At 40.7% G+C, this 27,287-nt stretch overlaps 1 protein-coding gene across 3 annotated transcripts in view; it reads left to right on the forward strand.

Annotated features, from left to right (window-relative positions):
* The window catches only part of LOC126188332 (uncharacterized), a 426,405-nt gene that overhangs the window by 171,848 nt on the left and 227,270 nt on the right, over nt 1-27,287 (forward strand). Inside the window, exon 2 of one of the 3 annotated variants that reach the window (XR_007537859.1) lies at nt 15,165-15,302. The exons of the other annotated variants lie outside the window; for them this stretch is intronic. The gene's annotated coding sequence lies outside the window, so the exon portion shown is untranslated. The remainder of the gene's footprint in view (nt 1-15,164; nt 15,303-27,287) is intronic. 3 annotated transcript variants of the gene reach the window in all.

Genomic DNA, 27,287 nt, shown 5'->3' on the forward strand with positions numbered 1-27,287 from the left:
ATTGTACCCGTAAGAGGGAAATCATGTTAGTTTTTGAATTTAGTATCACATATTTTAATAAAAAAAGAGGATTGAGGCAGCGTGGAGAATAGGGTCTCCTCCACGCTATTTCAATGAAAAAAGAGTCCAGTATTGTCATTCCATTGGAAGGACAATAACTGTCCATAATTTTTTTTATCCAGCGGAGGGTGCGAGGCGTTACTTTCGTTTTGACTCAGGTTACAGTAGGAAGTAATTATGTTTTCTATATCGAGATAAGTTTTTCTTTGATTGCTAGCAGCTTCAATACTTTGCTGGGTGAAATGAATATTTCACGCATTTGTTTATTTCTTTTCATCATTTCACAAAGAGGTCACACACCGTTTATATGTAGCTCCCTGTTCCATCCTGTATGAGTGTGCATGGGTATGAATGGACGTCAACTATAGTGGGAGCATGGACCAAAGGGAACAGTTTAAGGGAATAGCAGTGATTGCCAACATTACAAGAATAACGGCAGGTAGGCCAGAGCAGCAAGCAAAGATGAAAATAGCCACAAAGGTAGGTTACAAAGTTGGTGCGGGGGTGAGGTGAGTCTCCCCACCACTACGTTTGAATAGGAACGTTGGTCGGATTTTGGCGCGTGGAGGGCACTGTGCCGGCCGGAGTGGCCGTGCGTTTCTGGCGCTACAGTCTGGAACCGAGCAACCGCTACGGTCGCAGGTTCGAATCCTGCCTCGGGCATGGATATGTGTGATGTCCTTAGGTTAGGTTAGGTTTAATCAGTTCTAAGTTCTAGGCGACTGATGACCTCAGAAGTTAAGTCTCACAGTGCTCAGAGCCATTTGAACCACCATGAGACGGACCGGACGCGGGAGCACAGCAGCTCGCAGATTTGGTGATATAGAAGTCAGGTAATATGGCTAAAAATTCACGACAGGGTATGCTCATAGCACGCATTCAACATACCTTCATCGGCACAGGTTACGGTTTTAATTTATTTGCAATAGTTTTCTTTGAAATGTGTTCGTGAAATTTTGCTCTGTGGTAGGAAGCATGCAACAGGAACCATCAGTTCATGTAGCTATTTCCCGAGTTATAAGCTTCACTTTTAGCTCAATGAGTGCAGATTGTGTATCGGATGGTAGATCGAGAAATTCCTGTCGCGAAATTTAATTATTTTGGGTACTTTGTTTGTGAGTTCAGTTCGCACTTCATTTTGGCGCCAATAGTACATCATTTTTGCCCAGAATCTTTTCTCTGATAGAGGTTATCTACTTTCAGCAGTGGCCTACCTTAAATTTCTAGTGGTGTAATTCATGCATGATGATAAGTGAGTCTTAAAGAATGAATAACGATTTTCCCGCTAAAGACGGTGTGGCCCACTTATGTATTTTTTGTGTTATTATGAAATTGTGTGTCATATATTTTTTGTGTTATTATGAAATTATGTGTCATATATGAAATTATTCGTGTAGTGTTTTCGTTTTGTCATTGTCCTACCCATGAGAAGTAACGCTGATTCAGACATAAGTTTTGTAACTAAAGAAAAATTGTAATGTGTCGGCTTCTAAAGTTTTCATCAAAGTAGAAAATAAATCTATTAAATGAGAGTCAGCATTTCAGTTAAGAAATATTCCCCCAGTCACCTGACACATGAAATGGGTAGGATGTATCTTATTCAGTTCGATTTTCTAAAGTTAATGAAAGACAGAAATAATGTGCAATGTGAATTTAGATACGCTACCAGCTGCTACAGTGACGGCTTTGAGTTCAACCACCCCAGAACGTATTATCTTAGAGAAACTCGCACCAGTTTCCGTTGCGCACATTTCAAAAATAATTAATTTGTTTAGCAGGTTATTCACATAAGGGTCACAATATAGACACCATTTCTTACGGGCCCAGTATATTAGCAGCAAGGACGCAAAGTCGAGTATAATTCTCTGAGGTAACGCGAGGAGATGGTCACACAGAGTATATATATATATATATATATATATATATATATATATATATATATATATATATATATATACAAAGAACCAGCACACAGCCAACAAGCAGTCATATAGCACAATGCTAACCTGTTGCTCCTTGATGATCAAGTTCCTTCGTTACACTGAACGAAAATTCAAAGGAGGACACCACTCTATATCATGTTATCTCTATACACAACTAAACAATTATTCCACTGCTACCAGATGCTATAATGTGACAGACATTAGTATTATCAAGTCAGTCAGGTGTTACGGATCACAGGAGGGAGTAAAAAGCTTGCAATCCTGTACAACAATTAGAGAAAGTCTAGTAGTCCCCAGAATTAACAAATGAAGAAAAAAGTCTTGCGACATACTCCAAGTTATAGCAGTTGACAGGTTATTAACAGCTGAATTGAGAATGCACACCTGACACTAGTAATAGGATAATGGCGTGTCTGACGGGAGTTTTATATCGTATTGATATCAAATTGATGATCAGATTAATTAAATTGATCAATGAATTACCTCCACCCCGGATGACACAATGTGTTTTCCGTAGCCAGCACATGGGTCCCCACATCCCTCCTCCTCCGTTCCCCCTCTCCCACTTACCTATTTGTGGGAATTTCGAATTTTGCGGGAATTTAGAAATTTAGCGGAAATTTCAGAAATGGCCCTCAAGGCTGTGCTAACCTACCACCCAAACCACCACTCGATAATTGGTGCCCTTTCTAGAACTCAAAACTTTGTCCTTCTGGACAGAAAGCACAAGTGCACCCACCAACACATCGAAACTGCACAGAAGCAAGAGACGAAGGTTAGATTCGTGTACTTTACTTATTTTGGTTGGTAAACTGAAGTAAAGATTGGTCCAAATTACATTATTAATCATAAAGATCTTTCCCAATTACACAACTAACATGCATAGCGCTACACACGAGTGCCCAAAATCGCAATACAGCTCAAAAATTGACAATGTCATACAACTGGTGTTACCCTGCTGGGAAAAAATTTCCCAATACCACTCGAAACTAGTGGCCAATGTACTCAAACTCTAACCTTCACCTACAAAGTAGTGGGGAAAGGGCTGGAGTGGAACATACTATCTTTCTTCTTTGGAGGGAATTGTGTTCAACTGATGAGATGCTGGTGTTGGACAGAGAGGAATTCAATAAGTGTATTACCTGTAACCACACTGCACAGGACTGTATCTATCGCTGTTTGACGGCAGTGTTTGTAACAGACGCCTAACCCTGCATTACTTCACAATACCCCTGCAGCCGTACTCTCGGTAGTGCCACGTCATCATCAAAGGCCTGGACTTCTTCCAACCGTACAGTCTCGTGACCACAATCATGTGTAGTTGCTACATTCCTGCAAATTATTTGCTGCAATATTGCACAAGGATATTTTGCATATTATTGGGTCAAATACTTTAATTGAATATTATTGGGTCACATATTTTAGGAGAATGAAAACAAGATTCCCTATGAAATGAGCAATAGCTATTTTTGCAAATCTACATATACAAATGAAAAGTGGAAAATCGAAAAATGGGTATCAGATTAATCAGTATGAGATCTGCTTTTGCTAAAAAAAAAAAAAAGATTAAATCGCCTGAAAGTATTCAGGGTAACTAAGAAAATTTAATTCGTAATTTGAGGTAAAATTAAACAATGGCTTTTTGTCTGGCTTTTCATAGCCAAACGCATAGTGAGAGTTTGAGAATTTGGGTGTGAAATCGGCCAGTGTGAGGCTAAATAAGATTTAACTGTCTGAAAATTGTTATGGTAATTATGGGAAAAATTTGATGTGAGGGAATATTGTTCACCAACAAATGCAGCTAGCGTTATAAATGAAATGTCACAAAATTCATCAGTTCAAGACATTTGCATTACATTTTATTGATAAAAAGTTACATTGGAATTTATGAAACTCCTTCTTTCATATAGAATAAATAAAATAAATTACAGCACAGACTGAAACTTCCCCACTTTCATTTGATCTATATACTCTTAATGATAATATTAATAGAAAACCAATCAAAATTTAAATATATATTTCATCTTTTCTGAACACTGCATTGTCAAGTGCTTTGCAAAATATTTTACGTAGAAGTAGTAAATAAAATAGTTCAGTGAAACATTTGACATGTCCCAGTTGCTATATATGATATCGATTATCTTTGATACACATATATAAAGTATTTCTCTAATCTATTTTATTTATAACTTTTAGACAAATAATTTCTTAAAATATTGCATCATCTTTTTTAAATCTTTTTTTCCTATACTGAACATAATTTTCTTACTATACATGTAACCTACCCACTATTAAATATTCTATGATTTTTCCACACTCCACCTTCTCTAGTAACCATATTTGCAAAAGTAGATTGTGTCATTTTTGCACTTTACTTTATCAATTTACATAAATCATTTGTTTATCATTTCAAAAATTCCCCAGGTTACATCTATAATTTCATGCTTGAACAGAGGGTATCTTCATAGGGAACCATAAAACTTTATTATCCATTTCAAGAAAACATGTTGTTAACAACATCTGTAACTGTGTGTTTCACGCACAAGCATTATATATAATAGAAAATAATTTCATCTTTAAGTTCTTCACTCATTTGAATAATTTACTTGAATGTGAATCACAGTAAAAACTCAGTAACTGATTAGCATGTGTGTGTCCATCTCCTATTATATGTTACTGTGTACAAAAATGTCTTACTTGGAACCTAATCCTACAACAATCGATCCAAAATCGTGAAAGAATTTCAAAAGAACAAACATATTCACCAATTAGAAGTTTTCGGTGTTTAGATTATATGACTTCCTCTCACACATCTAATTTCTTCATTCCTTCTGCAAATAATATCGTCAATATCCTTAATAAGTCTATGCAACTTCTCAAAACCATTATATCTATTTTACATTTATTTGTTTATTCTTTGTTCATCATATGCTCCATTACTTTTTTAAATGTTTTTCTTCAGACATCTTGGAAGACACAATGGTAAATGCAGCCAAAATTCATTAATAAGCACTGTTTTATCTCAGAAGTTTGAGAGAGCATGGATATCTTCAAGAATCATAGACATATATTTTCCATTAGAATCAATTTATTTGTAATGGTGCAATTAAATATTACTTATCCAGCATGAAAATAAATTGATGATTTGCTCCTGATGTTTAGAATTTTATTGGATTTTTGAAGTCTGTAACAGATAATAAAATGAGTGGTTACTTTGTATTTATGTAAATGAGTAAGCTGATTGTAACCTTAATGCTCTGCATAATTGTTGTTACAGACAACAAAAACAATAGAGATAAGAAAGAAAAGTGCACATTTACTTCATTATTGATACATAGGTAGAGTATCAGGGAATATTGGGAAATTAACAATGAAATGAGATATTAAGGGATGTACTTATCTTGTTTCAACAAAAGTTTAATTTCAAGGTGACTGGAGAGTTAAACTAAAAACATTCAGTAATAACAAAAAAACCAAGTTGGGGCACAGAAAAGTTCTGATAGTTACAGTTGATTTTCATGTAGAATGAGAAAACCAGAAAACAATCTTTATTTTGATCAATGAGGAAAAAGAGTAAGTTAATCTTGTAAGACATGAAAGATTATGCAGTCTTACTTTTTGAAAGTCTTCATAAAAATTACAAAATATTGATCTTAAACAAGAGATAGTTCCAAAGATGTTTTTGTATTACATCAATCACTTATTCAAATATAAATGACAGCGTACTGGAAATTTGTATTGTTTAAGTTACACCACTGTATTTTAGTACTAATACAAGAACTAAAGCAAAAAAATATATACTTTTATACCATCTTGCTTCATGATATAGTGTATACATCACGAGTAGCTCATGCCAGTGTATAACACTTCTGAGAAAATATTGATTTGTATAAATGTGACTTAACTTGAAATTGGAAGTTTGTGCCCAAGACCTCTCAATGAGGATGAAGCAGAAAAACGTGTAGAACTTCTTACATGGTTGACTGGCTAAGTTAATTTCTTTTTTTCTGTCAGTGTTCTACATTTTTTAAATGGAAACTGACTCTTGGAAAAGAATCTAAAACTGATGAAATGTCTCCTTAAATTTCTTACAAAATATTTGAAAAATACCACTGCTAATATTATGAGTTCCTGGAAAATTGATGTTAATAATTGATGTTTAACAGTATGGAAGGAGATTGTTGTATATTATGACCTAAAGCATGAATTAGGTTTTGCTGAATGTGCATATAGATCATGGAGCATGAATAATTTATAGCTAATTTTATTTATTATTTCTAAAGGTAAATAATGCATGCAGATATATCAGTTAGATGCTTTATTTCTTTAAAGGAACTTTGATCAAATTGAGAAAACAGAATCAGTCAATTTCAGTCGATTTTGTTTTTAGGAGAGTTCAAAGGTTATGACGATTTTATAGATCGTGTACATTGACTTATAGACAGCAGAAGCTCACATATTGAATCTAGTACCTTCAGCAGATCAACATGTTCATTCTTGGATACTTGCACTAATTTCATAAGGATGTTATGTCTATATTGTCGTATCAGTTTTTAGGAAATCACAATAGAGCTTCCACATGTAGTCAGGTTAATCCTCTGTTAAGGTTACTCAAGTGGTGCTGACAGAAACTGAGGACTTAAACATTCTATAAATGCTCTAAAATGGGTAAAATGACACACAGCAGTACATTAGTGTAACTACTTATGCTACCATTCTAAAGAGGTTTTTTCTTTAAAACTGATTAATCACGACAACATCCTCACTAAGCAGAAATTCACTGCCAATGACAACTGATTCTGTTGGTTGAGGTTTCCTCTGTGCCAAAGTAGTAACAGAATACCTTTCACATGGTGGCATGCAAGTACCAGACTGAGTGGGTAACCGTGGAAATAGCAATGTTCAAACTGTATTCCTTTTCGTTTTTTTCATACATGTTACCTTCATTGGAGATCATCTCCAAAGCCTGCTAAAATCACTTGTTTAACAGCAAAGACGGTTGTGTTTGGAACAATGTTGTTAGTTTTCAAATGAGCTGACATTTACTTCTGCTGTTCGTTAATGGCATCTGCATAAAAATGAAATAGTGCAGACGACAGTGGACATCCCTGTCTAAAGCTGTGCGTTGTCTCAGCTTGAGTTATTTCATATCGATTTTTTATATTTGTATACTTGTACAAAACTTTCTGTGTTCTTTAAGATCTTGTAGGAAACTCATGTTCTCAGAAACTTGAAATAGCTTTATTCTGTTCAATCTCTTGAATGCGTTTTCATTATCAATAAAACCAATGTACGTTGGTAAATTGTGTTCTTTTCTATTGACTGTGCCATTGTGAATAAAGAGTCTGTGGACACTCTGCCTTTGCAGAAGCCATTTTGGGAATAATATTCCAGTGCTTTGAATTACATTAGCGTGAAGCAACAAGAAGTAGGCCCCACTACTAAACGAGAATCAGCACAATATAAGCTCAGTCATAAAACTAAGCGTCGTAATGGTTTCACATACGAATGTAATGCATTTTTCCGTAGACATCCAAGCCCTGCATTACCTTCCCAATTATGACTATTTTTTAATTTTAAACTCACTATTTTCACTACAAAGCTACTTTTGTGCTGTAAGGCTTTGGACATTATGCAAAATGCAATAATGAGAAAGTAATCTAAGACTTACTACATGAATGTGCCTGCAATTACTGTCTGTAATCAAAGAAATCTGAATAATATTTGTAATAGGTTCACCAAGAAATATAAGTTCAAAAATTATCTCTGACAGTCATATTTTGCATGATACAACGAATAAAAGATTTTGGGATGTAAATGGGCTATAGTGGTACATGATAATTACTGCACTTCGTCGATATGATATTTCGGAGGGTCTATACATGTGAGTCTCACAAAGTTTCTACCAGAAACTCACTGCAAAATTCAAAGATATGTGGAATTCTATATCCATCCAAAGCAGTTTTGCTCTTAAGAGGTTGACAAAGGTGGAGAGATGATGGAAGAGACAGTTGGAGAAATGGCTGAACATGAGACACACTCGATATGTGCTGAGGAACTGTTTGAGTCAGAGTGCTTCAAAATATTTGATAGAATAGCACGTGAAATGGAACACTGATCTAACAGATCACACCATTTCATCTGAGTTCAGTTTCCTGTAAGGAAAGTCTTAAATGAAAGCTGCATACTCATCTCCAAAAATGCGCAGCTAAGTTTGGTACCAAATATAGCAGAGATATAGGTAAAGTGGATATAGTTAATGAAACAGCTGCTGACAAGTACCAGGTGAAAGATGTGATTAATGCTTCCTATTTGGATATTATAACAGTTTTTTAAACTATTGGGTTGACAGATGCTTATCCAAATACCAAAACAGCTTTTACAAAATATGGGGAGTAGCTCACATTTGGTTCACCTCTTACTTTAGCAACCGACAGCAAAAGGTCATTACTCATGATGTTGAGAATGGCTATGATGTAGGGTCTGAGTGGGGTACGGTAAGTGGGGGGTGCCCCAGGGATCAGTGTTGGGGCCACTCCTGTTCCTTATTTATATAAATATATGCCCTCTAGTGTTACGAGTAATTCTAAAATACACTCCTGGAAATGGAAAAAAGAACACATTGACACCGGTGTGTCAGACCCACCATACTTGCTCCGGACACTGCGAGAGGGCTGTACAAGCAATGATCACACGCACGGCACAGCGGACACACCAGGAACCGCGGTGTTGGCCGTCGAATGGCGCTAGCTGCGCAGCATTTGTGCACCGCCGCCGTCAGTGTCAGCCAGTTTGCCGTGGCATACGGAGCTCCATCGCAGTCTTTAACACTGGTAGCATGCCGCGACAGCGTGGACGTGAACCGTATGTGCAGTTGACGGACTTTGAGAGAGTCTATGTGCCTGTGGTTCTGTCAGTGTGATCATGTGATGTATCTGACCCCAGGAATGTGTCAATAAAGTTTCCCCTTACTGGGACAATGAATTCACGGTGTTCTTATTTCAATTTCCAGGAGTGTACTTCTTCTTCCTCTTCTTACCTTCAAGATTCATTTCCAATTTCATGTACATGCAGTTTATGAGCTCTGCTTTCTTTTTCAAGGACTCCACCAAATATAGGGTGAGGGTTTCCAATAATACTATTTATTTTGTTGTGCCACCCTTCAACAGCATTCGTCGTTCGATACCTTTTTCCGTACCAGTCCCACATTTCTGTTGCGATATCCTCATTCTCTAGCCAGTTATCCACAAAGTAGTCAAAAAATTGAGAGAACCTTCCGTTATCAGGAGCTTCTGCATGAATCTCAATCCGTCCATTGCTTACGCCCTCCGGTTTTACAACTGCCAGCGCTGCACACATTCTGGCGTGAAGTCTTAAATCCTCGTTCTAGCGATACTCCTCAGTTAGACGGAGAACTAGAATTCTTCTCCATAAACTCTTCTTCATATGGAAATAGAATCCATTTATTTCAGTTGTGGGAAAAAACTTGACGAATGGCCGATATCGTAGCTGCCTCAAAGTCCACCTTTACTTGTTTAGAACACCACTTAGAGACTTCCTGTTTTATCAGACGAAACAGACGAACATATGTGTCTTACTTCTTATTAGGGAGCAGTGCAAATACAGTAAGAAGAATGTTAGTTTCTTTAATCGGGCCTCCTAAGTCTACGTGTATGGTGCAGATCTGTGCGAACTGCTTGCTGCATCTCTTAAATGTTCCATCCATAAAAAAAATGGGAACATGTTTTTAAACTTTCTTTTCCTTTGCTTCCACGAAAAATCATTATTCTCACCTCTAATCTATCGTCTTCCAGAAGAAAACTACTACCATCTCCCATTTTTAATAGATCTTCATGAAGATCAATCTCATAAGAGTTCTTAGGCTCTTGTTGGTTCCCCCGCTCTTGAATCCATCGACGACGCATGGTTCTCTTCATAGATTCTGAATTAGGCATCACTGTAACAAAGTCATAAACTTTATTATGTAGATTTCCCATTTCATCCGCGTAATCTCCGATAACTGTGTAGTTTCTTCTCGGAACCTTCTCATCGCCCTTTCCACTTGCCTTCTCACTTTGAGAGCCGCATCGTCAGGTGGTCCACAGAGAAGTTCTAATACGTTCAATACTTCTCTGTTCCCCGAAAGCAGCTTTCCCTTGAAATGATCCGCTTTTCGGCGTAAGCACATCCATGTAACAACACCTTCTTTAGATTCCCTCGGTTTAAGATACGGGTAACCTTTCTAATGAGCGGTAGGCCTGCCCTTGTTCGTTGCAATAACTTCCATACTGATGGTCACGTTGAGAACTTCGAAAGCAAACTGGGCGGGCGGGTGAGGAGGATGAGGAGGAGGAGGAGAAGGAGGAGGGGAGGGGGGAGACAAGGGACCCAACCCTCCGGAGCAGGTAAAATCGTGGCAAATGTCTGGCGTGGCAAAGTCCGGACACCAAATGACAGCATCATCTGCAAACAATCTAAGACGGCTACTCAGATTGTCTCTTATGTCGTTAATATAGATCATGAACAATAGAGAGCCTATAACACTTCCTTGGCGAACGCCGAATATTACTTCTGTTTTACTCGACGACTTTATGTTTATTACTACAAACTGTGACCTTTCTGGTAGGAAATCACGAATGCAGCGCATAACGAAGCGATATTCCATAGACGCGCAGTTTGGTTAGGAGACGCTTGTGAGGAACGGTGTCGAAAGCATTCTGGAAATCTAAAAATATGGAGTCAATTTGACATCCTCTGTCGATAGCACTAATTACTTCATGAGTATAAATTGCTAGTTGTGTTCCTCAAGAACGATATTTTCTGAATGCATTGTGACTACCTGTCAATAAATCGTTTTCTTCGAGGTACTTCCTTTCTAGTAGATTGATCTATATAGCCGCTTAGAAGTTCTCTGAAAGTATTGCAAACTCATCAGCAAAAGCCAAGCAGTTGGCTTTGATTCCTCCCGATTTTCTCTCTAGATAGATTGGGCTAATCTAAACCCTTGATTTTCAAGTTCGGAATTCCAAATTCTTACAATCTTCTCCAGGAAACACTTAACCCAGTATAGGTGGGAATCCATCGCCCTGTCGCACACCCATCTTGATTTCAAATGGTTGGGACAATTCTCCCACAAACTTCACTTTGGATGTTGTGCATGTTAAGGTTTCCCTGATAATGTTTTCCAGTTTGTTTTTTATCCCAAATTCTTTAATGATCCTATCTAGGTTCTCTCTATCCACCGAGTCAAAGGCTTTTTTGAAGTCGGTGAAAGAAACCACTGTATTTTTGCCATTCAGCATTCTGTGTCGGATCATTGATTTCAAATTAGAAACGTGCTCGGCACAGGAGTGGCCTCTCCAGAACCCACCATGGTATTCTCCAAGCTGTTTATCTACGACTGCTACAGCCCTATTCAGCAGTGACTTTGAGACGATATTGTAGGTCACTGGGAGTAGTGACACGCCTGTGTAGTTGCTTACATCTTGTTTGTCACCTTTCTTATGGAGCGGGTGGATCAGCGCCGTTTTCCATTCATCTGCAACTGCATTCAGTGGTACATGTGAATACTGTCTGCAAAATTTGTTGGAAATAGAGTCAGTAGTAGATAAATACGACATAACCTTTTATTATTTTATTTCCTTACTACTGACTCTACAGGGTAATTCAAAAAGAATACCACAACTTTAAAAATGTGTATTTAATGAAAGAAACATAATATAACCTTCTGTTATACATCATTACAAAGAGTATTTAAAAAGGTCTTTTTTCACTCAAAAACAAGTTCAGAGATGTTCAATATGGCCCCCTCCAGACACTCGAGCAATATCAACCCGATACTCAAACTCGTTCCACACTCTCTGTAGCATATCAGGCGTAACAGTTTGGATAGCTGCTGTTATTTCTCGTTTCAAATCATCAATGGTGGCTGGGAGAGGTGGCCGAAACACCATATCCTTAACATACCCCCATAAGAAAAAATCGCAGGGGGTAAGATCAGGGCTTCTTGGAGGCCAGTGCTGAAGTGCTCTGTCACAGGCTGCCTGGCGGCCGATCCATTCTCAGTGCCCCATATACAGACATTGTGACGGTTGACTTTCCTGTTAGTGTGGAAAGTTGCTTCATCACTAAACACAATCTTTGAAACGAAAGATTCATTTGAGCAAGGATAAAATCACAGAAATCGATTCTTTTAATCTTATCAGCTGCAGACAGTGCTTGAACCAATTTCAGACGATAAGGTTTCATAACTAACCTTTTTCGTAGGACTCTCCATACAGTTGATTGTGGAATTTGCAGCTCTTTGCTAGCTCTGCGAGTCGATTTTCCTGGGCTACGAACAAATGCTTGCTGGATGCGTGCTACATTTTCATCACTCGTTCTCGGCCGTCCAGAACTTTTCCCTTTGCACAAACACCCATTCTCTGTAAACTGTTTATACCAACGTTTAATACACCACCTATCGGGAGGTTTAACACCATACTTCGTTCGAAATGCACGCTGAACAACTGTCGTCGATTCACTTCTGCCGTACTCAATAACACAAAAAGCTTTCTGTTGAGCGGTCGCCATCTTTGCATCAACTGACGCTGACGCCTAGTCAACAGCGCCTCAAGCGAACAAATGTACAACTAAATGAAACTTTGTAGCTCCCTTAATTCGCCGACAGCTAGTGCTTAGCTCTGCCTTTTGTCGTTGCAGAGTTTTAAATTTCTAAAGTTGTGGTATTCTTTTTGAATCACCCTGTATTTTCAACAAATTTTGCAGACAGTGTTCACATGTACCATTGAATGCAGCTGCAAAAATATTTTATTGTACGACACATAGTTCAGAAAATAGGACGTCATAAACACCGAGGCGCCCGTAAAACCACTGCATCATGCGTGACGTTTTAATTTATTACTTCTTTACAACTAAATTTGTTCGCAACACCCTCTGCACACAATATCCAACGACACCACTGGATGCGCCTCCAAAATTGTACTGTTGCACCAAACGTAGTTCAGCTGATATGACATCACAAACACTGAGATATGTGCAGACGGAACTGCAGGGTGAAATTTGCTAGAGATGAAGTTGAAATATGTATACAAATGTGTGTGAAATATGTTAAATACACTCCTGGAAATTGAAATAAGAACACCGTGAATTCATTGTCCCAGGAAGGGGGAACTTTATTGACACATTCCTGGGGTCAGATACATCACATGATCACACTGACAGAACCACAGGCACATAGACACAGACAACAGAGCATGCACAATGTCGGCACTAGTACAGTGTATATCCACCTTTCGCCGCAATGCAGGCTGCTATTCTCACATGGAGACGATCGTTGAGATGCTGGATGTAGTCCTGTGGAACGGCTTGCCTTGCCATTTCCACCTGGCGCCTCAGTTGGACCAGCGTTCGTGCTGGACGTGCAGACCGCGTGAGACGACGCTTCATCCAGTCCCAAACATGCTCAATGGGGGACAGATCCGGAGATCTTGCTGGCCAGGGTAGTTGACTTACACCTTCTAGAGCACGTTGGGTGGCACGGGATACATGCGGACGTGCATTGTCCTGTTGGAACAGCAAGTTCCCTTGCCGGTCTAGGAATGGTAGAACGATGGGTTCGGGTTCGATGACGGTTTAGATGTACCGTGCACTAATCAGTGTCCCCTCGACGATCACCAGTGGTGTACGGCCAGTGTAGGAGATCGCTCCCCACACCATGATGCCGGGTGTTGGCCCTGTGTGCATCGGTCGTATGCAGTCCTGATTGTGGCGCTCACCTGCACGGCGCCAAACACGCATACGACCATCATTGGCACCAAGGCAGAAGCGACTCTCATCGCTGAAGACGACACGTCTCCATTCGTCCCTCCATTCACGCCTGTCGCGACACCACTGGAGGCGGGCTGCACGATGTTGGGGCGTGAGCGGAAGACGGCCTAACGGTGTGCGGGACCGTAGCCCAGCTTCATGGAGACGGTTGTGAATGGTCCTCGCCGATACCCCAGGAGCAACAGTGTCCCTAATTTGCTGGGAAGTGGCGGTGCGGTCCCCTACGGCACTGCGTAGGATCCTACGGTCTTGGCGTGCATCCGTGCGTCGCTGCGGTCCGGTCCCAGGTCGACGGGCACGTGTACCTTCCGCCGACCACTGGCGACAACATCGATGTACTGTGGAGACCTCACGCCCCACGTGTTGAGCAATTCGGCGGTACGTCCACCCGGCCTCCCGCATGCCCACTATACGCCCTCGCTCAAAGTCCGTCAACTGCACATACGGTTCACGTCCACGCTGTCGCGGCATGCTACCAGTGTTAAAGAGTGCGATGGAGCTCCGTATGCCACGGCAAACTGGCTGACACTGACGGCGGCGGTGCACAAATGCTGCGCAGCTAGCGCCATTCGACGGCCAACACCGCGGTTCCTGGTATGTCCGCTGTGCCGTGCGTGTGATCATTGCTTGTACAGCCCTCTCGCAGTGTCCGGAGCAAGTATGGTGGGTCTGACACACCGGTGTAAATGTGTTCTTTTTTTCCATTTCCAGGAGTGTATATGTGACACATGCGTTTGTGGGTAAAGCCTAGCGTAAAAAACTCCTCTGAAACCTTGAATCGATTTAACTACGCTTGGTGTACATATCACTCACTTACTTTTTTGGGGGGGGGTCATCAGTCTTCTGTCTGGTTTGACGCAGATAGACATACTGTGGGGATTAGAACCAGCTACCTACAATTCGTTTGGAAGTGATAACATGGAAAGAAAATGGGCGATGAGGAGATGGATGGAGAGGGGAAAGAAGATATGGACAAAGGGATGGGGAGCAGGATTTGGAGAAAGAGAAAGGCAGGAGAACGTGGGCTTAGAGGGGTTGGCGGGGAGGTAGAAGGGGAGGGGAGGAGCTGACGCAAAGAGGCAGGGGTAAGGCGAACTAACAGAAGTGGCATGTATACGTACCCAGGCAACGCTTGGTACTCAGCTAGCAATCTAAAAATATTTGTGTACTGTGATTCACTTAATAGCCTTATCAGCTGAACTGTTATTTTTAGTTTCACATAACATTTCTAGCGTTCCGGATTGTACATACGCAAGCGCATGCAAGTTACAGATTGCCAGTAAATTCAGTTGCTTCATGTTCATAATCAAGGCATGTTCTCCGTGTTAAAAGGTGTCGGCGACCGTGGCTGCCCCCGACGTCTCACAGATGCTGACATCTGTCGACGTGAATCCGTTTGTGGACTGAGATGGCACCGTGTGCAAGGGAACCACCCCTGGAGACCGTGTATGCAACCACGACTGCACGAAGGTGAGAATCCAGCTAAGGCACTGTCTAATGCGCTGACAGTATCGTCACGTCCAGGAACTTACCGTGTATTTATTATTACTTCCTATTTTCTTACTTGTCATTTACTTTTGACCTCGCACCTAGCGACTAAGACCGGTCATATTTTGACGATATTATGTTGTACATTTACTTATAGAAAAGCTTCTACGGTTTCTTAGCGTTTTGCAGCATTTATACTTGTATACTTGAAAGTAAATGGGAAACGGAAATGCTTAAAAATAACAATTTATGCATTAAGAAGATAGGAAAATAGGAATATACGTAAGTGTCTACTGTGGAAGATTGCCACCCTCAATGCTGTCCAGGAGGGAGTACCTGAGGCTGTCGCTCGTGGACATACATTGCCCAATCGACTGCTACTGGCCTTCAGAGGCTGAGGAAATATCCAGTACTTCCGAGTGTCTCGCCCTCAGTTGACGTGGCCCCACATCTAGGTTAGGTTCCTTTTTCTCCATCTATTCTGGGCAACTGCATGTACGTCATATCTTTATTTACCTTTAAGTCTAATATTGTGTCTAATATACACTTAGTTTGTGTGACACACCAGTATCCAGGCACTTTTAATTAAAGTCTAATTTATATTTTTACTATTCTAGAATCTTTAGATTTTTTCTGCATGCACTTGTGTGTGTGTGTGTGTGTGTGTGTGTGTGTGTGTGTGTATTGTGTCCTGTTAATGAAGCAGTCAGTATTGTTCCATGTCTAAGATATATGGTTCACCTTCACTAGCAATTAGCAGTTCTACTGTATCACAGAAAAGAAAAAGAAATGGAAAGTCCAGCACGGAATAACGACAATATTATGAAAAGGATACATTCCTCTCAGACAGGCACAACAAAAAGACTGTTATACAAGTAATTTTCGGTCAAAAGGCCTTCTTCTAACATAGAAAACTCACACATTCAAGCAAGCACAATCACACAAACATGACAACTGCTGAGGCCTTGCTGCATAAAACTGTGCCTGATAGGAGAAACAATGTGAGCGGTGGGGGCAAGGAGGAGGCCAGGACATGCAGGGGTGATAGCAGGGAAGGGGGGGGGAGGGTGCAGTGCTGCTTGTGGGAGCATGCAGGGATGTGATGGGGGCAGGGTAGCTGCACTTGCAAGGTCTGAGGGGGGTGGAGACAGAGAATGAGAGAATAGAAGGGGGGGGGGGGGGAAGAGGTAGAGGTGTGGGCATTGGTGGAATAGAAGGCTGTCTATTGCTGAAGTGGCAGCAGGAAAGGGGATAGTGGGTGACAGACAGGGGCTGATGAAGCTACAGGAATGTCGGGTATCCTGCAGGGAGTAATTCCCATCTGCACAATTCAGAAGAGCTGCTGTGAAGAGAGGACCCACATGCCGCAGCAGTGAACCAGTCATTGAAGTGAAGTACGTGCTTAGCAACATGTTTGCAACTCTGTGTTCTAGCTGTCTCTTGGCCACAGTTTGTCAGTGGCCGCTTGCTGCTTGTCAAGTCCATATAATATAACACAGTGATTACAACTTACTTTACAGTTCACATGACTGCTTTCAAAGGTAGCTCTACCTTCGACAGGACAGATGACATTTATCACCAGACTTGAGCAAGTGATGGAGGGATGATGTATGGGACAAGCCTTGCGTCTAGCTCTGTTACAGAGTTATGAGACAACGATATTTTGTAGACTGGGTGATGGAATAAAACTGTGGAACGGATGGTGAAGTGGTAGGAGTGTGAGGGGAATGGTAAGATGGCAAACCACTTTACAAACACACCTTAAAAATAGATTTATTGTTAGTCTCTTCAGAACTTTAAACACTCGAACACAGATCGTCAATTAAGAAAACTTTAAACAAACTGTGATAACCATCATTGAAGAACACTGTTAACACAACAACTCAGATTGTTGACAGTAAAATAATATTGACAATCAAAAATATATACATAGAATTCCAAGAATCTACAAGTGTGACCTTCTCCTTAAAACAAATAATTACAGCTCATAATTTCACAAACGACTGACTCGAGAAATCACTCAAGACCATTGGTTAACAATAGATACAATCCTTGTGAATCTATTGACAACCGGGAGATTAACAACAGTACCTAATCTGTGGAGTGAGGCGGTTTACGTGCCACAATACTGGCATTTGTTTTACTAATGGTAGGTCCAGCTGGTCTTTCTCCTAACAATAGTCCACGTCTTCGCCCTTCTGGCTAGAATAACTTATGATACCTGTAACATAAACTTATTAGCAGCAGACATAGACAAGAAGTCATAACGCTTAATTAAAATGTTTAATAATGGTATTAAACATACGTAACCTCACACACACAAACACATAAAATTTGCCATGAAAAGCAGTTACAAGTATTAGAATTATACATTGGCATTAAACAACACAAGCCCATTTCATTTTAATCTTTTAATTTTGCTGTGTGTGATTTAAGACAGTAGATGATTGCTCCCTGTCATACCAACAACCTGAATGACTTCAAGACACTTCAAGTAAGAACTAATCATTTGACCAATGCAAACAAGTGCACTTGACTTTATGAAACGATTCCGGACCAATAGTAGCGCAAAACAATTTAAGCCAGTTACTCGTATTCCACCTGCTTGGTTTACGAAAAGCGACGAGGTCAGTCCATTAATCGTACTAGAATTGTAAATAATTCAGTGATCATTTGCAGAGCTAATATATACATAACGTTTGAGTAAAAGGAACTGCACAAAACAAGCACAAAATATCTACAGCTTGGTAAAACAATAACAACAGCACACATTAGTTCTCTAAATATGAACACCGCACTAAATTACAGCCAAGTAAAGTTAAGACATTGCTTAATGGGTGAAATAAACTTGAACAGTAAAACGAGGGCAAATTACTAACATCAAATCACTTTGACCAAAAAGCTGTTTCAAAACATACACTCAGTAGTGCAACCAGGTCACAGAATAGTACATAACAGCATAGCTGTACCTGTACTGCGGCAGGGCGGCTAGCCCTCTCACTGTCCTTTAATCAAGCGGTCCACCTACCAGGGTAAGGTAGGTAGATACTGCGATGGTACATACTGGTTTAGCCGTCAAAAACAGCGTTGAACAAAATTCGACTGAATACCTACCAGGGAAAGGTCACATAACTCCAGTCCATGGATAGTAGCTGCAACTTACTTAAACTATCGAACGTCCGGGATACTTGAGCGAGTCGCTTGAAAAAAAATGTCAAAAATTTCCTTTCAGCGCTTTATTGTCTTTAAAACAAGGAAAATGACTTTAAAGTCCGTATTTAACATCCCGACGTCAATTACGCAATGTTACTGTCTCTGTAACAAGTTCACACCGAAAAGCAGACAGAAGATATTTAATCTGACGCGATATTTTAAACGTCTTAAACAGTCAGTGACTCACAATCACTTTCGAGGTAACGCATCCAGTCTTCCAGTGGGCTTCTTGTGAAGAAATGCTCGCCGTAATGTCTCGTAATTTGCACGAAACGCGTCACGCGGAGTCTATGTACGATTTGAAATTTTCGTACGCGAAATCTCCTAAAATAAATCACTCACAAATCTCAAACTTTCGTAAAATTCTCAACACTGTAGAAACTTTTCATCAACTACACGAGCACCGATCAAACGAGCGGATTTCTTCATTTTGGTGCAAATTTGATCAGCGCGATTGAACACAGGTGTTTACCAGAAGACGGATCTCGAGCGACCCATAGAGCTGAAGCACCAATTCTGCACTCCTGTTGGCTAGTATGTTAAGCAGCCAATCATATCGTCTATACTCGCGGTATTTCTAACGTCAGCCCATTAGATTACCACAAGCAATTTAGACTAGAAATCTCGTAATTCCGAAACTAAATAAAATTTAACGAAAACAAAATACGATTCCTATCCACAAAATAAATTATTAATAAATTTAATACTCAGCGCCCCTTCTGGCTCACTTTTATAAATTCAGGCTCACTCGGACATACGTCACAAATTCCCCTACTTCACAATCAGTTTTTCACGCATACATTTACATAGTTTTAATAAAATATCACATTCTAACTTAACGTATGCCCTCTATTCACTTTGTCAGTCTCTCCAAAACACTCACACAGTCAAAACACGATGAAATAATATTTTTCCAAAGTACTTTTAATTACGCTAGAAATTTGTGGTAGTGAAACTTAAGAAAATCCCAGAAAATTAGATTATATGAACTTATCCTCTTGGTTGCAGTTTCAGTTGATACTATAGATGAATACAGTACAGCCGTTTCACAATGCCAGCATGGTTATTATGTGTTTCAGGTAAAAATTTATACCTCCGAAAGCATGGAAGTTATTGAACTGACATTTTAACAGTGTGGTTGTGTTATCCATAGAATTTGGTACACTACGTATGGAAAAGATCGATTAATATTTAATAAGACTTCTTCAGATTCACAGAGAGTATGTGTAACGTACTGCACGCACCGAACTCTACAGGGGCAGTGGTTATCAATGTTAATCACACATTTTTTGACTCTTTGAGGGCAGGAAATATTTTAATAATGAAAGCACTTGATTTGTCAAAGTTATAAAACTTCTTACCAAACAAAACAATTTATTTCAATATAATTTCACAATATTTTGCTTACTTTTTTAATTACAGGGAATGAAATTGTGGTTACCTCCGTTAACCACCGCCCATAATACCCATTAGTTACTTATTTGTTGAGAAATTTTAAGAGGTAAAATTTTGAACAGTTTTCTTAGGAAATTATTTACACAAACAACTCAAAAGTACATCATTATTGAGAATGAAATGTTTGAAAGCAAGTTTTGCCTTTTCGTAGACAAAGAGGCACATTACACGAAGAAGACATCCACACTGTTCTAACAGGAACAGCACGTGTGCTCGATGCTGCAGATCTTCTTGATGTGGCTGTGGCCTGTTTTGGCTAAAGTGCACTACCTTCCAATATGATTTGTTTCTCCACGTGTGGTTTATGTTTACTGAGAGTTATGCTCTTCCCTTTCTGACTTAGGCCACTGCGATGGACAATTGCCTTGGCAAGCACTGCTTCGTACGCTTTTCTTCGTAAGTCTTTATTCGTGAATGGTTCAATTTCAATTTCTTTGTGTATGATAAACGCATTCACCACACACATATCAATAAAGTGGAAAAAAGCCTATGTCACCATTTTTTACTTTTGCATCACAACCATACTCTCCTTTAGGCGATCAAGATGGTCAACAAAATTTATGCTCCTGTTATAGTCACTCAATTCACGGGGACATGCCGCTACAGTAGTTGATCCGTCTTTTTCCTTCCTATTTACACTTGTGGTGTCACTAGGATCATGCATAGTAGAGATCAAATTCACAGCTCGTTTGTCCGTCCCCTTGTAAAATGCTACAACATGATTGCTGACTTTGCTGTCAAAGTCCCCTCGTTTCATCTTCTTATCATCCTTCAGTTTTGGGAGGAATTTACGTGTACGGTTCACAGTTCCAACTGCAAATGATTTCTGGGCTTTTAGTAGGACAAAAAGATTATCAGATGTGAAGAAATTACACATGAAAACAATATGATCTTTGCCATAAAGTTCTTCACATAAATCTGTTACTACCCGTGCACCCAGTCCCAGTTCAGCCTTCTCTGTAGCTAATCTTCCAGTGTAAATTTGGAACTTCATATTATAGGCAGATTCATCACACAGCATCCATATTTTATAGCCTCTTTTCACAGGCTTGTTCCTCATGTATTGCTTCATTGAGCTTCCGCCTTTAAATTTCACCACTAACTCATCAATTGCTACTTTTTGATAAAGCTGATGGCTCTGTGCAGACCTTTTATTCAACATTTCAACAAGACGCCTTATTTTGAAAACCTTGTCAAAATTGGCCTGTCCCCTTTTAGGCATCATCGAGTTGTCATTTGAATGAATATGACTGAGGAGAAAATTGAATCGTTTTACAGTCATCAATTCTGGTGAATAATCATCTGCTTTGTTGCTACTCTCTTCAGAACATGATAACACAATATTATCACAGTCGGGTCCTCGAAAAGCAGTTTTCGTATTTCATCGTCACTAAGACACCTCCTTGCCACACTGAATGAAAGCTGTCTCCCAGCTGCGCGATGGTTAGCAGCGCTAAAATATGAAATATATGAACTTGTTTCACGTAACTATTGCACTGAGGGTCATTGGCATGAACTAAATTTACATATGAAAATACTTACTTGGAAATGAAAGTAGTATGTATGTGCCAAATTTGTTCTTCAAAACGTACACCAACTAAACGGCACAAAACTGCTGCAAAGCAACAAACGAATTGTGCTGTACCAACATTAGGAAAGCAAAATGCGTGATATCCAATGCCGTGCCATCTAGGGAGAACTCCCTCAACTAACATTCGGTCACCAGGTGTCGTAAAATAGGTGGATAACATTGATAACCACCGCCCTTGAAAGAGATAACGCCTGGTGGTAGCCATTGGCCCTGAGAGAGTGAAGCTGGCACACGGCTCGCCAGGCCCAGTAGCCAGCGCCAGCTGTGCGAGAGTAAGAACCAAACATCTGCTCCCCTGCCGGCTACGCTTGCAGTGCAAGATGACAACTCTTAATTATTTGCTACGTTACTGTACTTTTACTGTAACTATGCTGTGATACACACTAACGCTCTAAACAGCCGCTTAGCCACCAGCGTCTCTGATCGGAAGACAACAACACGACGATCATTGAAGCCTGTACGCATGACTCAGGTGGAAAGGATAGTGGGTAGGATAATTTCTCATTTCTGGGCACGACAAGAGTCAGTCGTAACACTGGTATAGAATGTGATTCAGTTACTCTAGTCCTGGGTTGTATTGATAGTGTGAAGAGTGCTCCTTTGTGGGCGGTAGGATGGTGGGGGAGGTGGTGGGTGGCTGGAGACTGTAATCTTACCCTCCAACTCATCATTATTAAAATTCTCTGCCTCTCCACAAGTTTTGAAAGCTTCGTGAGGCGTAAATGTACAAAAGTAAAACTTTTTACTTATCTTCGTTTTCTCGTTTTCTCTTCAGTTCTTGCGTCTAGGAGTACATTCTTGATGCTGAAATTTTGACTTACTTGGTTCCAGATGACTAAATAACTGATGAAATAGATCTGTTGCTATGATTTTCTTTTGTTATATCTCAGTCTTCTATATCACTCCGACTTAGCAATCTCCATTTTCGTACAACCATCAATTACAGTGTTGTAGACAAAATTAAAGAATACTTACGTTTCCATCAGAGGCGTGCCCACTACTACTTACATTCTGTGGTACTCAACAATATTCCAAAGAGTACACAAAACAAAAGAGTTAACAAAGTTTCTCGAAAAAAGAAGAATTTTCACCGGGTTACATCATTATTTTATAAATGAGTCCAGAAATAAATTTAATAAATATCGTCAGGTTATGCAAATTAATAACAGGAATTTTAACTATTCCAGAAATTTCGTAATTTCAAGTATTTCTAGAAGAAGAGTTATTTTATCTGTATGTACAGAGTACTACCAAATTAATTTCTTTTTATACATTTTAGCCTAAAATATAATACATCATATACAAAAACAAATGAAATTATTTTAGTGAAACAGCTGAGAATGTTCATCTATACAAATTCGGGATTAATCCTGGTATCAGCTACATTTATAAAAAAGGTAATGTTTGAGGAGGATGTACCATTACAAGTGGCAATTCCAGGCGATCTGTTCCTCCACCAGGTCAGGAGGCTAATTTCGGTGAGTGAAGGCCTCAGTGAGACCCTTGGTATGTTTGAAGAGGGACTGCTCATCACTGGAAATGTGTTGGCCACTGGTGGCTATGCTGTATGTAATGAGTGGCGACTATTGATCCGAAGGTATCACTTGTAGCCGGTAGGTCTGATACGGATGGAGGTACTGATGTGGCCATCTTTGAGGTGGATGTCAACATTAGGAAGCTGGCTTTTTGTGTTCAGGAGGACCAGATTAAGTGAATGAGGAAGAAGGTGCTGCGTTTCTGGAGGAATGTGGCTAGAATGACCTCATCCTTGGCCAAGACCATGAAAATATCATCAATGAATCGGAATCAGGAGAGGGGTTTGGGATTCTGGGTGGTTAGGAAGAGCTACTCTACTTGACCCATGAACGGGTTGGAATTGGATGGAACCATAGAAGTGGCCATTGTTGCACCATGGATTTGTTCATAGGTAATGCTTCCATAGGTGAAGGAATTGTGGTTGAGGATATAGTAGGTCCTGACGTCCAGGAAGGAAGTTGTAAGTTCAGAGTCAGTTAGGCATTGTGGAAAGGTGGTGTCCAATAGTCGCAACGCCATGGGAACTAGGGATGTCAGTACAGAGGGAGGTGGCATCAATAGTAATGAGCAGGTTGCCATGTACTAAAGGAACAGTAACTGTAGACAATTGGTGGAGGAAATGGTTGGTTTCTTTGATATTGGAGGTAATAGACTGAATGTGTTGGTCTATGAGAGCAGAGATTCTCTCAGTGGCAGCACAATAACTGGTCACAGTTGGCAGTCTTTATGAAGCATAAACAAGGTAGGAGAACAGGGAGTGGTAGGAGTCAGCAGAGATATTGTCAGGGGAGAGGTTCTGCGATGGGTCTAACGATTTGAGGAGGGACTGGAGATCATGTTGTATTTCTAGAATGGGGTCATTGTGACAGGACTTGCTGGCAGATGAATCTGACAGCTGGTGGACTCCTCCTACCTGGTAATCAATGCGATTCAAAACAACAATGGTGGATTCTTTGTCAGCAAGTAGGATTATAAGACCAGGATCAATTTTTAGTCAGTTGGTTGTGTCTCTTTCTGCAGATGTAAGTTTGTCTTTCATGGTTGTTGGAGGAATGATGGTGAGACAAGGTTTCAGGTAAAGAAATTCTGGAACATTAAGAGGGTGTTATTAGGGAGCAGTGGGAGCTGGGTTATGGTCATCTCATTTCAATTCTCCATCCAACCATGATCCACATCCAACTGTCACCAAATAACCCCCTCTTAAAATTCCAGAACTTCTTAGCTGAAACCTTGCCTCACCATCATTCTCCAAATCCCTCAATATAGAAGCCAACGTTACATCTGCAGAAAGAACAGCAATCCACCACCTAAAAATTGATCCTGGTCTCATAATTCTACCTGTTGACAAAGGCTCCACCACTGTTGAACCACAGTGATTACTGTGGAAGAAGCATCAGCTGTCAGATTCGTCCAACTAAATACCCTTCCATGGTTACCTCATTCTAGAAGTATAACAGGATCCCCAGTCTGTCCTCAAATTGTTAGGCCCATCCCAGAATCTCTCCTGTTACTATCACTCTCCTGACCCCTAGCACTCCCTGCACTTCTACCTTGTACATACTTCATTAAATCCATAATCCAGACTACTCAGGATGCCCCACTGTAGTCAGTTACTGGGCTGCCACTAAGAGAATCTCAGCTCTAGTGGAACGACACATTCAGCCTGTAACTCACCCTCCTATACCAAAGACATCAAGCATTTCCTCCACTGACTGTCCACAGTTCCTGTTCCTTTACCACATGGCATCTTGCTCGCTAATATCGATACCACCTGCCTATGCACTAACATCCAAAATGCCCAGGGCCTTATGGCCTTCCCACTACCCAACAGACTCAAACCCTACAACCTTGTCACAATTACCAATATACGTTACCCAAAATTACTTCACATTTGAAGGCATCACCTACAAACAAACCCATGGTACAGAAATGGACCTTCACATGGCATCCTGCACAAACATTTTCATGGGCCATCTGGAGGAATTGTTCCTAATCACACAGAATCCCAAATCCCTCACCTGGTTTAGATTCTTAGACAATATTGTCTTGATTTAGACTGAGGGTGAAGACCCCATAACCACTCTCCCACAGAAGCAGAACACCTTCTGCCCCATTAGCTTCACCTTGTCTTCCTCAGCCCAACACTCACCTTCCTCAATGTTGACATGCACCTCAAAGACAGCTACATCAGTACCTCCATCGACCACACCTACCAGTCACAAGCAACATTTTCAGCTGCCACCCCTTCCATACCAAGATGTCCCTTCCATGCAGCCCAGCCACCCATTGACATCAAATCTGTAATCACGAGCAATCCCTCTACTACAGATACACCAAGTTCCACTGACCCTTCTCAGACCGGAATTATCCTCCCAGCCTTGTACATTAACATACTCCTATATCATGCCACTTCATTCATCTACCATCTACCACAATTCCACCATCCAGTCACAAAGTAGTACTCGCCTCATGTGATCTGTACAACCCAGGACTGGAGCAACTGAATCATATTCTCCATCAGGGTTTCCATTATCTCTCATCGTGCTCAGAAATGAGGAATAACCTACCCACTATCCTTCCCACCCCTCCAACAATGGCACTCAACCAACCAGCCTATACAATATCCTTGTCTACCCCTTTTCGACACCTGCTCCCAACGCCTTGCCTCGTGTGTCATAGCTCTGTAAGAGACCTAGATGGAAAACTTATACATCATTCCACTATCACCTACTCAAGTCTGGTCATAAGTGTCATCTATCCTGTCGAAGGTACCTTTGAAAGCAGTCATGTGAACTAAAAAATAAGTTGCAACCATTGTGTTACCTGAGCATGACAACCAGCAATCTTTCTCTTTTCATGAATGGACACTGTCAGGCTGTGGCCAAGAGACAGCTGGACCACAGAGCTGCTGAACATGTTGCTCAACACAATGTGTTCCACTTCAGTGACTACTTCATTGTCCATAGCAACAGTTTCCATTGTACCAACAGCAGCTCTTCTGAATTGTGCAGAAGGAAAGTCTGCTTGCAATAAATCCCACATTCCTGTATTACCCCTGGCCTCAACCTTCGCTAGTCTCTGTCTGTCAGCCACATATTGCATTCCCTGCTCCCACTCCAGCACTACACAGCCTTCTACTCCACCAAAGCATGCACTAGTCTCTTCTTTTCCACTCCCTCCCCCCCCCCTTTCATCCCTGCATGTTCCAAAAAGCAGCACTATAGCGTCACCACTTAGCCTCCTCTTTACTTCCACCACCCAGATTGTTTCTCCTATAAGGCATAGCTGATTGCAGTCTGGCCCAGTGTGTGTGAGTTGTGCTTGTATGAACTTGTGTGTGTTCTCTGTTTTAGAAGAAGGCCTTTCGGCTGAAAGCTTACATGTGTAGCGGTCTTTTTATTGGGCCTGTACGCAACTCAGCATCGCTGTACGGTGAGAAGCAACGAATCGTTCTCCTAATATTGTCAAAAAGAAAAGAAATATACGCTATCATTACTTAACTAGACTAAATTACGGTGGCCTGTGTTTCCTGCTTGTCTTCAAGACTCTCAGTTCCCACAGGACCTTGTTAAATATTGCAAGTACCAAATACGGAATCATAATTAGTGTTCAAAAGATTCACTAATGGATGCCCACAAGTGTCGATTTGCAGACCTGTTCCCTGAAAGATCACCATTCAGTACACAAGGAGAACACAAGGAGAAGGTCATTATAGCCACCATTACATTGTGATCTCCACTGTCACACTCTCATTAACCACTGGATACCATCCGTTCTTTCAACAAGTCCATACCATTTTAGATGCTTCCTCTCTATGATCTACATTATTCGTTTTCTCGACACCCTTAGTCTCTCTCATATTGTCCGCCTGCTTAGATGGCTGGCAACGTGCTTGCCTCCCATGCAAGCGGGCCTGGGTTCGATTCCCGACTGGGATGGAGATTTTGTCCGCTCGTGTGTTTTCCTCATCATCATTTCATCCTCATCACCGGCGAGCAAGTCGCCCAATCTGGCGTCGACTGCAATAACACTTGCACTTGGTGGCCGAACTTCCCCACATGGGGCCTCCCGGCCAACGATGGTATACGCTCATTTACATTTTTTTCTCCCTTATTACTGTTTATGTGGTGCCGTATAAAATTGCGGTGCCACACGCAAGTCAGCAATGCATA

This window comes from Schistocerca cancellata, chromosome 5, assembly GCF_023864275.1.
Source record: "Schistocerca cancellata isolate TAMUIC-IGC-003103 chromosome 5, iqSchCanc2.1, whole genome shotgun sequence".
Lineage (NCBI taxonomy): Eukaryota > Metazoa > Arthropoda > Insecta > Orthoptera > Acrididae > Schistocerca > Schistocerca cancellata.